The sequence below is a fragment of the Rhinoderma darwinii genome, chromosome 3 (assembly GCF_050947455.1).
Source record: "Rhinoderma darwinii isolate aRhiDar2 chromosome 3, aRhiDar2.hap1, whole genome shotgun sequence".
Taxonomy (NCBI): Eukaryota; Metazoa; Chordata; class Amphibia; order Anura; family Rhinodermatidae; genus Rhinoderma; species Rhinoderma darwinii.
The window spans coordinates 31,617,178-31,635,212 of NC_134689.1; the positions used below are offsets into that span (position 1 = coordinate 31,617,178).

An 18,035-nucleotide genomic window follows, 5' to 3' on the forward strand; every position below is an offset into this window, starting at 1 on the left:
TATGGTTAACATTTCGTCACATCGACACTCCGAGGGTTGGGTATTTAATGACAACTCTGTTAGAGGTCTAGGTAAGGCAGCATAGCACTAAATACTGCACCATACACACAAATAAGGTTCTGTATGCAGCTCATCTGTCACTCTCTGCTCTGTGGGGGAGAGGGCTTCCTGGAGACTGATATAGTCGGCAACAGACATAATAACACACACATAATTACACATACATAATAACACAAACATAATAACACACATAATAACACAGACATAACACACACATAATAACACAGATATAATAACACCCACATAATAACATACATAATAACATACATAATAACACACATAATAATACACATAATAACACACACAATAACACAGACATAATACCACAGACATAATAACACACATAATAACACACATAATAACACACCTAATAATACACATAATAACACATACATAATAACATACATAATAACATACATAATAACACACATAATAACACACACAATAACACACATAATAATAGACATAATAGCACACATAATAACATACATAATAACATACACATAACAATACACACATAATAACACACACATAATAACACACATAACACACACATAGCATACACATACTAATACACACATCGTAACACACACATAATAACAGACTGTCACAAAGGGTCTGTGGAGCCACTGGGCCGTACCGCCTTGGCGGTAAGGCAGCTGGCCAACAGAGCGCAGGTGAATGTCTATAGTTTGTACAGTTACCTGTGGGAGCTCAAACAGCAGCAGGACTGGCTCGGCTAGGACTAGGCAGCAGGTAGACGTCAGGCGAGGTGAAGCTGGTCAGACGTGGGAAACAGCACGACACGACTTTGGCACAGCACAGTGCTCGACCAGGATGGTATTGAATCTTAGGAACAGGAACTGAAACAGGTACATGTACAGGAACAGGAAACGGGAACACACTAGGAGGCCATCACATAGACAAACTAAGAAACATCAACAACGCTCAGGTATAGAAGCAGGGGGCTGGACCCCTCTTATAGTCCAGGGTACTCACGGGTTAAAGTTCATCAAAAGGCACCCTACGGGATCTGGCTGAAGTGAGTGGACGCGAGCGCTGGCGTCTCCTGAGGAGGCTGGGGCCAGCGCTTGCCGACTTGTGGCTGTGGCTGTCAGGGGAGGTTGGAGCTGCCGGCCAGCAGCCACGGACATTACAGTATCCCCCCTCTTACGCCCCCTCTTCTTGGGGTCAGAGCGAGAGAGAAACTTTTTCAGAAGAGTAGGGGCATTGAGATTCTCCTCTGGCTCCCAGGACCCTTCTTCAGGACCAAACCTCCTCCAATTCACTAAAAATAAAAAGTTTTTCCTCTCACTCTCTTTGTGTCCAAGATCTCCTTGACCTCAAAGACGTCCGAAGGGCCGCTGGAGGCAACCGCAGGGCTGGGAGTATTGGAATAGTGGTTCAGAATCACCGGTTTCAGGAGGGAGACATGGAAGGAGTTGGGAATCCTGAGGGTAGGAGGCAGCCGAAGCTTGTAGGCGACAGGGTTGATCTGCTGCAGGATCTCGAATGGTCAGAGGAACCTGGGAGCAAATTTGAATGACGGCACCCTCAGTTGGATATTCCTAGAAGACAGCCAGACCCTTGTACCAGGAAGAAACTGAGGAGGTTCTCTTCTCCTTGTGTCAGTCTTCCGTTTCATGCGGTCGACTGCCATTAGTATGGAGGATCGAGTCTGCTGCCAGATCTGCAGGAAGGCTCTAAACGTGGAGTCAGCCGCTGGTACCTCGGAAGTATCGGGCACCGGGAGAGAAATTCGTGGGTGCTGGCCGTAGACAATGAAGAATGGTGTATTCCTTGTAGACTTGCTGATGTGATTATTGTAGGAAAACTCAGCGCATGGAAGCAACTGCACCCAGTCATCATGCTGCTTGGAGATGAAGTGGCGTAGGTAGTTCTCCAAAATCTGGTTGATCCTCTCGACCTGACCATTAGATAGAGGATGGTAGGCTGAGGAAAAGTCCAACTTCACACCGAGGAGTCCGCAGAGGGCTCTCCAGAACTATAAGGTAAACTGAACCCCCCAATCAGACACAATATGCTGCGGCAAGCCGTGTAGCCGGAAGATATGTTGGATGAATAGCTTAGCCAACTGAGGAGCAGAAGGAAGACCGGTCAGAGGAACGAAGTGGGCCATGTTCGAAAATCGGTCCACCACCACCCAGACAGCACTGCATCCGGCAGAGAGAGACAGGTCCATGATAAAGTCCATAGCTATATGTTGCCAGGGAGCATTGGGCACAGGCAATGGCTGGAACAGACCAGCAGGTCTCGAGTGAGCGGCCTTGTTCGCTGCACATACAGAACAGGAAGAAACTAAGTCCATAATATCCTTGGGCAGCATAGGCCACCAGAAATGATGAATAATCAGATCCAGGGTCTTAAATACCCCGCGTGACCTGCCAGTCTAGAGGAGTGTCCCCAGCGGAGGATTCTTCCACAATCAGCCAGGCGCACAAAAGTCCTCCCTGGAGGAATGTCCCCAACTTGCAGGGGATTGACAGAGACAATGCAAGATGGATCAATAATGTTCTGTGGACTCTCTATGGTGTCTTCCGTCTTGAAAGACCTGGACAAGGCATCGGCCCTCACATTCTTGTCGGCCGGGCGATAATGGAGCTCAATCTGGAAACTTGTAAAGAACAGTGACCACGTGGCCTGACGATGGTTCAGCCATTGGGCCGTATGGAGGTAGGTTAGATTCTTGTGGTCTGTAAAAATTAAGATCGGATGAGCTGCGCCCTCTAGCAGATGTCTCTACTCTTCCAGGGCCAATTTGATGACGAGTAACTCCCGATGCCAATCGAGTAGTTGCGTTCTGTGGAAGAGAAGAGCTTAGAAATATAACCACATACCCTTGACTTGCCCTTGGGGCCTCTCTGGAACAGGAGTGCACCAGCACCGACATAGGATGCGAAAACTGCAGAGAGACATCCGGATGATGGAGAAAAGAGGCTGACGTGAAGGCACTCTTCAGGCTATTGAATGCGTACTCTGCCTCGGGAGTCCGCACCTTGGCGTTCATACCCTTCTTAGTGAGGTTACATATGGGAGAAGTCAGTAAGGAGATGTTTGGAATAAACTGCCTGTAAAAATTAGCGAATCCCAAAAAGCGCTGTATGGCCTTCAAGCCTTGAGGACGTGGCCATTCCAGATCAGACTTTACCTTCTCAGGATCCATCTGGAGACTTAGATTCGAGACGATGTAGCCCAGGAAGGGTTGAGAATCTCTGTCAAACACGCACTTCTCCAACTTGGCGTACAGACTATTCTCCCTTAACCATAGCAGAACTTGATGAACATGTCTCTGGTGCGTCATAGGATCTGGAGAAAAAAATCAAGATGTCATCAAGGTAGACTACTACACAAACATAGAGCAGGTCACGGAAAATGTAATTGACAAACTCCTGGAAGACCGCGGGAGCATTACACAGGCCGAAGGGCATTACTAGATACTCATAGTGTCAATCACGGGTGTTAAATGCAGTCTTCCATTCATCACCCTGGCGAATCCGGACTAGGTTGTAAGCCCCACGCAGGTCTAGCTTAGAAAAAATCTTGGCACCACGTATATGATCAAACAGTTCAGAGATCAGTGGCAACGGATATTTATTCTTCACCGTGATCTTGGTAGTCGATACAAGGACAAAGAGAGCCATCTTTCTTTTTGACAAAGAAGAACCCGGCTCGTGCCGGGGAGGAAGACTTTCGTATTAAGCCCCTCTCCAAGTACTCTTTCACATAGGCGGACTGTCACGATGCGGGGTGTGGACCCACTGGACCGTACCACATAGCGGGATGGCAGCTGGCCAAACAGGTAAAGTACAGAGTCAATAGTTCAGAGAGGATACCTGAGGCAACGTAGACAGTAGCAAGGCAGGCACGTCTGGGACCAGGCGGTGGGTAGACGTCAGGTGTGGCGTAGGAGAACAGGCGTGGAACGCAGCACAATATGGCAACAGCTCAGCACGGCACTAGAACAGGATAGCACGGAAACAGGATACAGGATAAAGGAACAGGGTACACTGGGAAACTGGAAGACACTAGGAGACCATTAGTACGACATACTTCGGGTAACAAACAACGCTCTGGCAAGGAACAAGAGGGCAGAGTCCTTTTTATAGCCCAGAGCATCATGGGCTAGATTGCAGACTTCCTGCAATATGCGCGCACTGGCCCTTTAAGACCATGCACGTGCGGGCGCGCGCGCCCTCCGGAGACAGTCTCTGTAACCGGAAGTGAGTGCCGGCGCCTTACCGGAGGACGACGCTGCACACAATTCGGATGTCCATGGCCACAGCCGTCAAGGTGTAAGTCAAAACGATGGGCCGTGGCCATAGACATTACATGGACATGGACATAGTCTCTGACAAGGAGAGAGGATATACCCTACCACGGGGAAGGGATGCACCAGTAATCAGCTCAATAGGGCAGTCATACGCCCAATGTGGAGGCAATGTCTCCGTCTCCCTCTTGCTGAAGACGTCCGAAAATGCAGCATAATAACTCGGCAATCCTGCCAATGACCGAGGCAGCGAAGGCTGAGCCGAACAAATCTGCACCAGGCAATGACCTTGACACTCAGGGCCCCACTGGACATGGAACAAAAGGACTACTGCATAAAACAATAATCCAGAATGAGCAGAGCGGGCGGCTGCTGCTATTTATACCCAGTGCTGCTCTCTGATTGGTGCAAATCCAAGTCATAACCTCACAGCCAGCATGACTATTACCGCCTGGGTGGTTGTATTTAGATAGTGCAGCTTTCTGATTGGTGGAAATCGAAGCCACCATTGACACATCACATTTAGCATTACTATTACTTTGGTTATTAATATATTTGTTTCTTCCGAACAGATATTAGTATACAGTGTGTACATATATATATATATATATATATATATATATATATATATATATATTACACACACACACACACACACATATATATATACTGTATATATAATGTGTATGTGTGTGTGTTTATTAAAAATATAAATACACAGATTGGTGCAGAAGCATTTGGACAGTAACACAATTTTTATAATTTAGCCGTTTTCGGAATTACAGCAATTTTTTTTACTCGGCTTAAAAATTATTGTACAATTGACTGATAAGCAGATTCATGGTCCGGTGTGCCCTGTTTCCTCCTTTGGTTGGGTTCACGTGTCGTGGTTGCAAAAAAAAACAACTATTTTTTTTTCTGTGATGTTGTGAAAATTGAGGCAAAATGGTGTGGTTTTGTCATGTCTCGGCAAAAAAACAATTTTTCTGTGGCAAATTGCTGCGTTTCTTCCATAGTCGCAGCCATAAAATACATTTTTAACAGCGGCGTGTGAATCCAGCTTCATTTTATAACAAATTAATGAAATAAAAGGTCTGAACTTGATTTCAAGTTGGATCCTTCACATAACATTTAGGAACTCGCAGCACATGCACAGAAGTGAATTTTAGTTATTTTATTTACCAATGTTGAAAAAGCTCAGTTTCCGCCCACTTATTGGAGATTGAGAGAAGCACCAGCATGCAGGTTGAAATGTCGCTATTTCACCATGGGTGAATATGTTTTTGAATATTATACTGTATATATGTATTTTTTTTTATTATTATTTTTACGTAAACTAGGTTTTTATTAAGACTTTTAACAGATACATAAGAAAACAAGCAAAAGAAACAGCTCTGAAAACATACACCTTGTAGCGCCCATGGCCGCGGGCCGTCGGGTTTACTCACCTCCCAACGCCCGCAGCCATGGATCTGTGAGCGCTGGCCTCCGTCTCCCTCCTAGGAGATGCCAGCGCTCACTTCCGCTCCGTTCGGCTGGATCCCGTAGGGTGCGCGCGCACGCTCGCGCCCGGCCTTAAAGGGCCAGCGCGCGCAATTAGGAAATTGTCATCACCATCAACTGCCACGATTTTCTGGTCTATAAGAAGGCCCCTGGCCTTCTAATCCTTGTCTGAGCATTGTTAGTCTTTCCCAGTCTGTCTCGCGTTCCAGCTGTTACCCGTGCCCTGTTACCGTTCCTGTATTCCGTGTTGTTCCTGTGCCTACCCGCGTTCAAGTGTCATCTGCCACGTCAAGTGCCATCTGCCACGTCAAGTGCCATCTGCCACGTCAAGTGTCTTCTGCCATGTCAAGTGCCATCTGCCACGTCAAGTGTCTTCTGCCACGTCAAGTGCCATCTGCCACGTCAAGTGCCATCTGCCACGTCAAGTGTCTTCTGCCACATCAAGTGCCATCTGCCACGTCAAGTGCCATCTGCCACGTCAAGTGCCATCTGCCACGTCAAGTGTCATCGGATACTGCCCGCCACGTCTGGTGCCACTTGCTGCACCTGCCTCCATCCGTGCTGAAGCCACAGCCACCGCCCGGACTATTTCAGGTACCCAAGCATACTGTCTGCCATTTACTTCTGCTTAGACTGTGACCTGGTCAGCTGCCTCCCCGCTACGGCGGAGCGGCCTAGTGGGTCCACATACCCTGTGCCTGTGACACACCTCATTACTAACAGCATTACTCATAGGAGAGACATTAGTATGCTTACTCATACTTCCACATACAGTATCGGATAAATACACATAACATATGTTGTAAACTAGACCTAGGATCATCACATCCCAAAGTTAGACCCAGAAACACTGTGTAGACCGTGTGACAACTCCCCAGGCATCAGAGAGGAAAAGATAAGAGAAAATAAGAAAGAAAACGAAAAGAGAAGGAAGGCAAGAGGAAGAAGCCAAGAATTAATGAGTATGAAGCACAGGAGAACTCCCTGTGTCATACCCCACGGGGGAGGGGACGGGGGGACGACAGAAGAAGGGGTTAGACCTAGGTGGAAGAATAGACTTCTCCCTCCCCAGACGGAAGCCACTATAGTACCAGGCCTCGTATGACAGACCCCAACTATGTGAGGGTTCAGCTCAGCCAATCAGCAAAGTGAGGACCAGATTTGAAGGATGACCACTCCACAGAGAAAGAACTTTACCAAAGTGATCACTATCTTCTGCTGCACGAGATTCCATTTGACACAAAAAGTCCATCTCCACAGCCCATTTCCCAATGGAGGGCGGCACAGTAGACTTCCAATGTCTAGGAATAACTGTTCGGGCCGCAGTCAAGAAGTGTCTGAGTAGGCCCTTCTTTATGCTCGGCAAAGGGCCAGGAATCAGAGATAGCAAAGCCACCTGAGGAGAGGGCACCAGCGGAGCATCCTCCACTATTACATGTATGTCAAAAATCGCTTTCCAGAAAGTCTGTAATACTGGACACGACCACCAAATGTGCAACATCGTTCCGGTCTCATTCCCGCAACGCCAACACAAATCCGACACCTCAGGGTACATCCTATGTAGAATCTGTGGGCAACGGTATCGTCTAGTCAGTATCTTAAAATTATTTTCCTGTGCATGGCAAGCTACAGGCATTTTGTGAGACAGAAAGAAAACTCGGTCCCAATCTGCTAGAGACATGTTTACTCCTAGTTCTCGCTCCCAGGCGCTAAGGTATGCAGGAGGTTGGTCCCCACCTGCCTCCAAAAGTAAGGTATATAGAGCGGATATAACCAGAGCCGGAGGCTCTGTTTGAAGCAACACCAACTCAAAGGCAGTATTAGTGACGATACGCATTCCATCCGGTAGAGCCGAACGCAAGAAGGTAGACAATTGGGCATGCTCCATCCAAGAAAGCGTCCTCCCCGGGCAAGTTCCTCGCAAGTCCAACAAGGAAGGAAGCCGTCCTTCATCTGACATTACCTGACATAGTCTCGTGCCATCAGAAGAAGACCAACTCAAAAAATGAGTGGTATTGACAGCTGGTGGAAATTCTGGGTTATCAAAAACCGGTCTATGAGAAAGGCCCTTTCTAACCAACAGTCTGTCCCACAAAGTGAGATAATGCTGGGTAAGTATCGGAAGAGTCAAGAGAGCCGGTCGATAATCTGGAAGAATCCACGGCAACGATCTGAGGGAGAGAGCGATTATGGACTGCTCAATCCCCACCCACAGTTTATTGGGGCCATTATGAAACCAGTCCACTACCCTTGCGATAATCACGGCCTGATGATATATTGACAAGTCCGGGAGTCCAGCTCCCCCTTCAGCTTTGGACGGGACAATGACCTCAGGTTGAGGCGCGGCCTCCGGGTGCCCCACACAAAATTTCGAAAGACCTTTTCCAGAGTTCTTAAAAACGCTCCAGGAATCAGTACCGGAATGGCCTGAAGCATATACAAAAACCGAGGGAGGATGTCCATTTTGATAGCGTTTATGCGGCCAAACCATGAGAGATGTGCTAGATCGTAGGAATGTAGGTTTTTAAGAGTAATTTGAAGTAAAGGCTGATAGTTAAGAGAATAAAGATCAACTAGGTCCCTAGGAATTTGAACCCCCAAATATTTAATAGACCTCGACTGCCATTTAAAGGAAAAGGATGACTTTAAAAGATCCAGCACCTCAGAAGATAGAGAAATATTGAGTGCTTCTGTTTTCGTATAGTTTACCTTGAAGTTGCTGACCTGGCCAAATGTCTCGAATTGCACCGGTAAAGAAATCACGGGGTTCGTTACAAAGAGCAAAAGGTCATCTGCATATAGAGCTAGTTTATGACATTCCCCGCCTATTCCTATCCCAGAGATATCCGGGGAGTTGCGGATAGCCACCGCTAAATGTTCCATCGTGATGACATAAAGTAAGGGGGACCTCCCTGTCTAGTTCCGTTGGCAATCGGGAAGGGTGTTGAAAGTATCCCATTGGCTCTAACTCGTGCAGTAGGTGTCTGGTATAGAGACAGGATCCTGTCTACCATAATGGGCCCGAGCCCTATCTGTGTTAACGCCGATTTCAGGAACCCCCAATGCACTCGATCGAAAGCTTTTTCCACATCAACTGAAACTAAGCAAGTGGGTAATGACTTTTTCAGTGCATAGGATATTAAGAGAATCATTTTGTTGGTTGTATATATGTATTTTAATAGTATATTAGACGCCACCCCGTGCTCTCTAAATTATGGGCCTATAGATTTCTATGTGTGCTTTATTACTGGTCCTTATTATATGGATTCATAATGCGGCCGTGTGCATGATTTCTAAATGGAGGATTCCTGAGACCATAATAAACCAATAGCTGGAAAATTGATCCTCTCGCTCTTCCTCCAATAAATAAACACACAGCACACTTATAAACTTTTTGTTGTTGGACAGGGGCCGGTTACAGCTGTTATTATGATTTTCTGCCATACAATTTTAAAATTCCTTTTTAAAATTAAACACATGATCTGAAGCGATATGCCAGCCACCAGCCTACCGGCGGGCAAGTGCGCCTTCAAATCCACCACGTAGGTGTATAATAGATGAGTGTAATATAGTGTATAGGTAGGTGTACAATAGATGAGTGTGATATAGTGAGTGTGGGTATCTATCTATCTATCTATCTATCTATCTATCTATCTATCTATCTATCTATCTATCTATCTATCTATCTATCTATCTATCTATCTATCTACAGCACACAAGAAAATGGCGACAGCACACTGCGAACACTAATGTAACCTAAGCCACTAAATAGAAATAAATATGCATTACTGCTAAATCTACTTACAATAGGGAGGTTCTTAGCACACATTTTTATCAAATTGTGTGAGCCCACCTGCCACGACAAGGTGACCTCTATGAGGTGGGAACCTACGCTGCACATATTCCCAGAACTGGGACTAAACCTACATATATCTGGGGATGGTAGGAACCAGCACTGAACTAATTAAAATCACCCAGGGCAGAATAGGAGGAGCGCAAGATCAAAAAATGGAGGCAGTCACTAACCCCACATATATGGATCACATAAACAACACAAAAGTTTGAACAGCACATTCCAACAAAATGAAAGAAAATGTGTATGCAGGTGCAAGAACGCCGGTGACTGCAAATATACAGCACACAAGAAAATGGCGACAGACTATCTATCTATCTATCTATCTATCTATCTATCTATCTATCTATCTATCTATCTATCTATCTATTTAACAAATAATTAACTTTTTACCTCAGCATGTATATAATTCCTACCTGTAGTCATCTGAGAATGTGTTCTTCTTCAGCAGTCACTACTACCAGCAGAGTTTACAGGTTTTTTTCTTATACACCCAAACAGGTGCAACTATGCCAGCTGCATTTTAATCAATTTCATTTAACCTATAGTATGTTTTTGGAGTAAATCATTTACTATTCATTATTTCTAAGCTGTATTAGTACTTAACAAAATATAAATACGTGTATTCAGTTACAAGAGGCTCCCCGTATAGAGGGACTATGCTCAAGTGTTGGTAAACACATTAGTGACTTTAATCTACAATAACACTCACCAGAAATCCCATTGGCAAAAGTAGACAGTTACATTCGTGCTGCAGCAAAGGATCCTTTAATAAAAAAAAAAATCAGCTTTTACCTGTGACGGCTTTCACATGAAGTTGGTTATCAGTCAGGAAAATATTACATAAAGAGATGAACAAGGACAGGAAAAGAAGTTCAGTGACAGCTTGTGTTGTGGTGACAAGATAGAAAAGCCTGCAATAATGTAATAATGAGTTGTGAGTGGCAGCAAAGAGAATCAACAGTCAATAAACCCAGCAGAAGTAGTATGTGTATCTGCTGGGTTACAAAGGACTAAAAAACATACGCTGTACAATATATTAGGAGTGCGTGTATCAAAGAGGCGTAATTTCGGCCCCAATGCAAAATCTGTAGCAGGGCCCCCCTTCATACTGGTGTCTTCTTGTGTGGACTCGCACCAGGGCTCAGGTACCAGGGCTACCTCGGTACTCTCTATGACTAAGCCACTTTGTGTATGTTTATAATACCCCGTCAAAAATTACCAGAATTACTCCCAAATTGCTTGAAACATTGTGTACATTTTTAACAGGCATAGATACAATAACACAACTTCTTACAGAAAAATCTAATAAAAATGTGGCAATCTTTATTCGATAAAGTCCATTGTTAGCGGTATATGCCATCAACCATCAGTACTATATTGCCTAAATCAGTACTGTTGTCAGGTATGAGTTGGTGCATCCAGTCCTTTCACATTTCTTACACCCAATTTGACGTTTTCGAATTACCTATCACTTCTTAAAATGGTATTTAACATTAAGTAACTTTGCAAATAGTCTTTATTTAAAAGCTTTAAGACCTTTGTGTCTCCATGGTTTCAGACTACAAACGAACCCACTGTAGTCTGATCCTGCAACCATATTTTTTATACTGCTAAATATTTTTTTTTCATCAAGACAATTTGCAAAGATACATTGGAAGAATAAAAACTTAATATACCCTTTAAATACTCACGAAAGCTGATGATTCATTACATCCCACACAATCAACATATTCATTGTCTACTTACTGCGTTCTGTTATCTCATTAAATAGAGATTGTTCTCATCTTGCCCACTTTAAGATGTTATAATTTTGTTAACACATGGGGTCCTTTGTCCCTTGACCGGGACCACGTGTTCAGTGGAAACATTGAATGGTGTGGAAATCCACTAACTTTAGTAGACATGCCGGCCAAATTGAGCATTAAACTGGGTTGTCTGGATTGGACATAATAGGTTCTTCCATGCTGAACTAATCACGCAGAATCTTAAGGTACTTTTACATCGCCCGACATGGACCGTGTAAACGAGCGCCGATCCACGCCAGTGTTCACACGGCTTATTTTCAGGCGTATTTTAGATCATAAAAGGCTTGTATTACACTCCAAAATACATTTGAAATACGCCTGCAAATAATAAGAGTTTTCCATTGATTTCTATGGGAAAAACACTGTGGTGTTCATATGAGGCGTGTTTTTCCACTGCTGAATTTAAAAACAACCCCACATAGAATGTCACTTCAAAAACGCCTGGATTCAGGGGCTTTTTTCCCTTGAAATCAACCTTGTATTTTTCTGCCTTAAACATTTGCCGCGTGAACATGACCTTATATAACTGAAAAAATAAATAAGAGACCCTAATAGTTGGCGGGCAAAAAACTTTAAACTGTGCAGAAAAATTGCCAAAGGCAATAGAAGCCTATTTTTCCCCAACTACTTATTGACTGATTAAACTAGTTTAAATAAATTAGATAACTTTATTACATACCAAAAGGGTCATGCAACATAAAATGTAAAATTAAAATGCGCTGCTGGCAAGTAAGATATATGCGCTAACACTCCTATATCTAGTTAGGATTAGGTAAAACCCAATTCAAGTGGTTTCCGCTAGGTTTCAGCGACTAAATTATGAAGTGATCCAATATGATTGCTAGCTAAAGTAACATTGAGCTAAAAGAATTGATGCAGCCCCCCGCCCCCCGACATGTTTCGCTACATACGTAGCGTCTTCAGTGGTTTTGGGGCTAATGACGGCGCACTCCGAACAAAAACACCTCTTTATAAGCTTCAAATAGGGTGGAAGAAGGTGTGCCAGTATAACTGGGCAATCTAGGCCACGTTTGAAGGACAAGCCCCATTCCCTACTTAATGGACATACCAAATGTCCAATGAAAAGCCGGCGCGATGCGGCCAATGACAGACGACGCCTGCGCACTTGTGCAGTAAGTATGTACCGAGACTAAGTAAGAATTCAATTTCAATGCGTATGTCAAAGGACGGGTGGCCGTACTGCGCATGCTCGGACACTTAATCTGCTCCTAGATTAACGAAGCAATCGGTATTATACTAAGTATATAGCGTATATGTATAGACTTAGTTATTTAGATTGAGACAGAGCCAAGGTTAACTATAGGAGCAAGAAGGGAAAGAGCTTACAAATATTATGATACCCTTTTCTGAGAGCAAATACATTGAAGGGGCTTATGGTCACATGGAAAATATTTTCCTACAGATAGTATCTAGTAGACCAATAAATAGGGAATTTATGAAACATGGTCTTATAGTGACAAATATGTGGACTAACATATGCTGAAAGAACTGTAAATATTTTGTGGTACTTACATACAGAGTCAATCAACAACTGTGCATTATGTACCATGCCCCCTGTGTGAATAATCCAGAATTGTCAAGGGCATAAATACTCTATGGGCAAATTCAGCAGCTGTTATGGGGTCTAGGGATCCCTGCCCAAGTTCTCCCCACTGCTCTTCCCTGGGTATTAATTTGCCCAGGTCCTCTCTTTCAATTGACCTCCCACGAGGTTAACCAGCTGAAAGGTCACATTGCACTTCTCTCATATCTCGGAATGAAAAAGGAGCAAACAAGTGAGGAGTCTGTCCTAAGATAGGTAGAAGCATCGGTTGAATTGTAAGGGTACGGTCTCACGTAGAGACGGCCGCATGCAGCCAACAAAATCGTGCGGCCATTGGCCACTACAGATGAGCCTGGCTTTAGCCACATGCGGACCATACCTGACATAAACTTAAAACAGATCTATTGGTGTCTTCATTAGAAGAGATCAACATTCCAGGCCTGCAAACACCCACCGAGCACTTTACCAGTAAATTACATACAAAATGCGTTCTCTCACATCTTGAGCTGCATCCTTTCTTTACCTGAAAGGAGAAACTCTCCTGGGTTTGTAACCCCGAGGTCTTTTCATTTCATCGGCTAATGAGAATCAATCAGACAGATGTGTGTTTGTGTGCACGATCCTCTGTGTCTGATTATTCTTCCGGCAGCTGATTGAAAGAAAGTCAGAAGTTTCTTCTTTTTTTAAAAAAAAACTTACTCAGCCCCATGTAGAGAGATAACGATGAAAGGAAATGTTCCATAAGTTATCTTATTATCTATAGTTTTATTTCTCCAGATGTCCTTCAAAAGTCCAAACTTTTATATCATTTCTTCATCAATGTCAGAGACCATATACAGCTGGTCATACACATAAGACAGCGGTTGGGTGAATAAGCATTTTGATGACAGCTATCTCCTCCCATATACATGGCTGAGCATGAATGTTTATTTCACTGCGGAGAGATTCCCGATCCTTGTTTCCCCTAACTTATGGTGTTAGGGTACAATCCGGAAGCCCCCTTACACATTATGTTATCAATGTATACCACTTTATCTAATGGGTATTGGCAGCTTAATCCCTTACTTGGGGGAGTATGGAGCGGGCTCACGGGCTGTTGTATGTTACAGCAGACACTTGTAATGATCGTTTAACCCCTTAGATGCTGCGGTCAATAGGAACAGCAGCATCTACGCCGTTGGGAACAGGGGGCAGCCTCCTCTGACATTCCATCGCTCCCCGTGACGAGATCGTGGGGTGCTGTAGGTTGTAATGGCAGCCTGGGGCCTAATAAAGGTAGGTCTGATATCTTTGTATTCCTATTAAGCCCTGTCAGACTCACAATATACTGAATACATTAGTCTTGCAGTATATCGTAAAAACGATCCAACGATCGGTGGTTCAGGTTCCTTGAGAAAGGTTCCTGTTGAACCGGCTGTTTTGAGGTGAATAAATCCACCCTGCTTTCATCTATCTTGAAGTCCTGGTGCCGTTACTACGCTCTATCTTCTTCTCTATCTTAAAAAAGGGAAGCTGATCCACCCCCTGGTGACGGGCACATGGCCTGATTTTCTGGATTTGTGGAGTGCTGTGTTCATTTGTATTTGGACTGTGTACATATATATATATATATATATATATATATATATATATATATATACATATATATATATATATTATATATATATATATATATATATATATATAGTAAAAAAAAAAAAAACTTTTTCAATTTTCCCACAAGGCATGACGTTTTTACTGCACAGTGAACGCCATAATGACAAAACCCAAAAGATTTTTTTTTTCCAGTTTCCCAGTACATTATATGGTACAATAAATGGTGCCATTAAAAACTACAACTCGTCTCGTAAAAAACAAGCCCTTGTACGGCTATATCGACAGAGAAATAAAAAAGTTATGGCATTTGAAAGGTGTGGAGGAAAAAAAGCCAAAATGAAAATCCGATAAATGGTTGCGGAGGAAAAGGGTTAAAGTTAATGTCCACCTTATAACATCATGTTGTTTTTGGGTCCAAATTTCTGTGCTGTTTATTTTCTTAATATATCTATCTAGCAGTTAAAGCTCTGTTCCAAATCCACTGCACAGGCTTAGAGTTGAATGATAAAATTCCGGCTGCCTGCCGTTGCCACTAGAGGGAGCGTAGCAGCTTTATACATACTGTTTTATTATTGAGTGTTAATAGTATAAAGTAAGCTCCTAAACTCCCTCTAGTAGTAACTGCCAGTCCGGAATTTTATAATTTAACCCTATGTCTATGCATGGTATTTAATAGTCTCTATCAGAAAAATTAAGTTATTACCACTAAAAATATATCTTAACCCCTTAGTGACCAGCCCATTTTAGGCCTTAATGACCAAGCTATTTTATTCGTTTTTCTATAGTCGCATTCAAAGAGCTATAACGTTTTTATTTTTTCGTCTACATAGCTGTATGAGGACTTGTTTTTTGCGGGATTAGTTGTGCTTTTTAATGGCACCATTTTTGGGTACATATAATTTTTATATTAACTTTTATTAACCTTTTTGGGGGGGATTATAAAAAAAACCTGAAATTCCGCCATTGTTCTATGCGTTTTTAAATTGACGCCGTTCACTGTGCGACGTAATTAACATGTGACCTTTATTCTATGGGTCGGTACGATTACGGCGATACCACATGTGTAGAGTTTTTTTTATGTTTTACGACTTTTGCACAATAAAAACACTTTTGAACTAAAATTATTTGTTTTTGCATCGTCGCTTTCCAAGAGCCGTAATTTTTTTATTTTTCCATCAATGTAGTGATTTTTTGGGCTTGTTTTCTGCGGGACAAGACGTAGTTTTGAATGGTACTGTTTTGGGGTACATGGGACTTATTGATTCATTTTTGGCGTTTTTTTTTTACGGTGTTCACTTTGCGGTTTAAATTACATATTAACTTTATTAATGGCGTCATTACGGTCGCGGCGATACCACATATGTGTACTTTTTTTTTTTTTTACACTTTTACTAAATAAAACCACTTTTTATGGAGAAAAAATGGTTTTATTTATTTTTTTACTGTACTTTTTATTAATAATCTTTATTTCACTTTGATGACTGATTTTATTAGTCCCACTAGGGGACTTTACTGTGCGATATTCCGATCGCTGCTATAATGCTCTGGTATACTTCGTATACCAGTGCATTATTGCCTGTCAGTGTAAATCTGACAGGCAATCTGTTAGGACGTGCCTCCGGCGCGTCCTAACAGGCATATGTCCAGGGCAGACCTGGGGGCTTTTATCAGTCCCCCGGCTGCCATGACACCCCATCGGAGACCCGCGATTTCATTCGCGGGCCGCCGATGGGTGACAGAGGGAGCGCACTCCCTCTGTAAACAAAGTTAAATGCCGCGGTCGCTATTGACGGCGGCATTGAACGGGTTAAACGGCCGCGATCGAAGTAAACTTCGATCGCGGGCGTTGGAGCAGGAGCTCAGCTGTCATCAGACAGCAGAGCCCCGGCTCCTGCCTGCACGGGAGACCCGTGCAGGACTTAGACTAGGCTGACGTGAAAAGGCGTCAGCCTAGCCTAAAGCCCAGTAGTGAATCACGTGAAAAGGCGTATTAGTGGTCACTAAGGGGTTAAGAAATGAATTCATACATTATTTATTATTTTAAATTTAGACAGTCACATCATTATCACACTGCAAACAAATTGTAAATCCATGCCGTGGAGCGGTAATGGTGTGGCAGAAAGTTGTATGCGAATGTTGTCTTATTATATAAAGATTAACCAGTTTGCATACTATATCTGAATGACTGTCCTCTAATATACTAACTACAAATTCTCACCTCAAATCCTGGACTCTTCCCAAATCAACCAGTGCAGCTTTTAGTATAAGTAACGATAATGAGAATCCTGGAGACTTTCTGGCCAAAATGCAGAGGCAGGAAAGAGGAGATTGTACTTGTAAGAATTAATGGACAGCACTCAGACCACAGGCAGGAAGGACGATAAATGTTCTCCCAGGAGAGATGTCAGGTCTGTACTGATACACTTAAAAGTCACCGGTAAATATAAGCCTTTGAGTTGTCCTCTTCAAGTTTATAACAATTCTATTAAGCCAATTTTATAGTTATTCCTGTTTTTGGAAAATCTTAATGACAACCAATATGGCTACCATTATAGCTCCCATAGAAACTGTCATCCAGTTTTCTAAAAATCCTGCATCCAAATCTGCCTAGTGTCGTGGAAGTCAATGGCTCAAAATATATTAGACTGAAATTTAGACGAGTGTTCCAACAGACCCTCACGCCAGGAACTTTATCCATCATCCTAATCAGGAGATTCCATACCGATATATATCGAGAGAGGAGAAATAACACAGACACTGCTGGTATGCTCAAAATACTCCTCTGAGGGTTTATTGCCAAACTCAATTACAATAACATCATTCAAAAGGGGTGTAGGCTTGAGGTTACCCAATCAGAAGCAATGTGACAATATTTCATATTCAGCCAATAGCAGACCATAAGAATATTTCTAGTACAGAATTATAATTCTTAATTAAAATGCTGACATCAGGTAACACCTGGAGACAAACATACAATGGGGTGTTGTTAGCTGTTCTTTCCCATGAGGGAGTTTGTTGCGATAACGAGAAATAGCTGCACTTTATGTCTGGGCGTTCAGCCAACCTGCTACAATGGGGTGTATGAAGAACACATGATAAACACATAAAGATAACACATTTCTTTGAGACTCAAGCAGAACTATGTAGAGGAAAGGCCATTAAAATAATGGAGAATACATATCTTAGTAATTCGGCATCCTGCTTGATAATTCATAATGTAATTTAATACAGAGAATATAAGCAAATAGACCATCCTTCACACTAGGTATATAATAATCCATTCTCTTCTCTTCTCCTGTATAAAATGGCAGACTTGCCATTCAGTATTCTGGAAAAGTTTGGTAACAACAAGCCCTGGGAGAT

General features: G+C 43.0%; 1 long non-coding RNA gene across 1 annotated transcript in view; it reads right to left on the reverse strand.

The window, feature by feature from the left end:
* Positions 1 to 18,035, reverse strand: part of LOC142750940 (uncharacterized) — a 69,777-nt gene that overhangs the window by 24,885 nt on the left and 26,857 nt on the right. Inside the window, exon 3 of the long non-coding RNA XR_012882641.1 lies at positions 10,417 to 10,470. This is a non-coding gene — a long non-coding RNA (uncharacterized LOC142750940). The remainder of the gene's footprint in view (positions 1 to 10,416; positions 10,471 to 18,035) is intronic.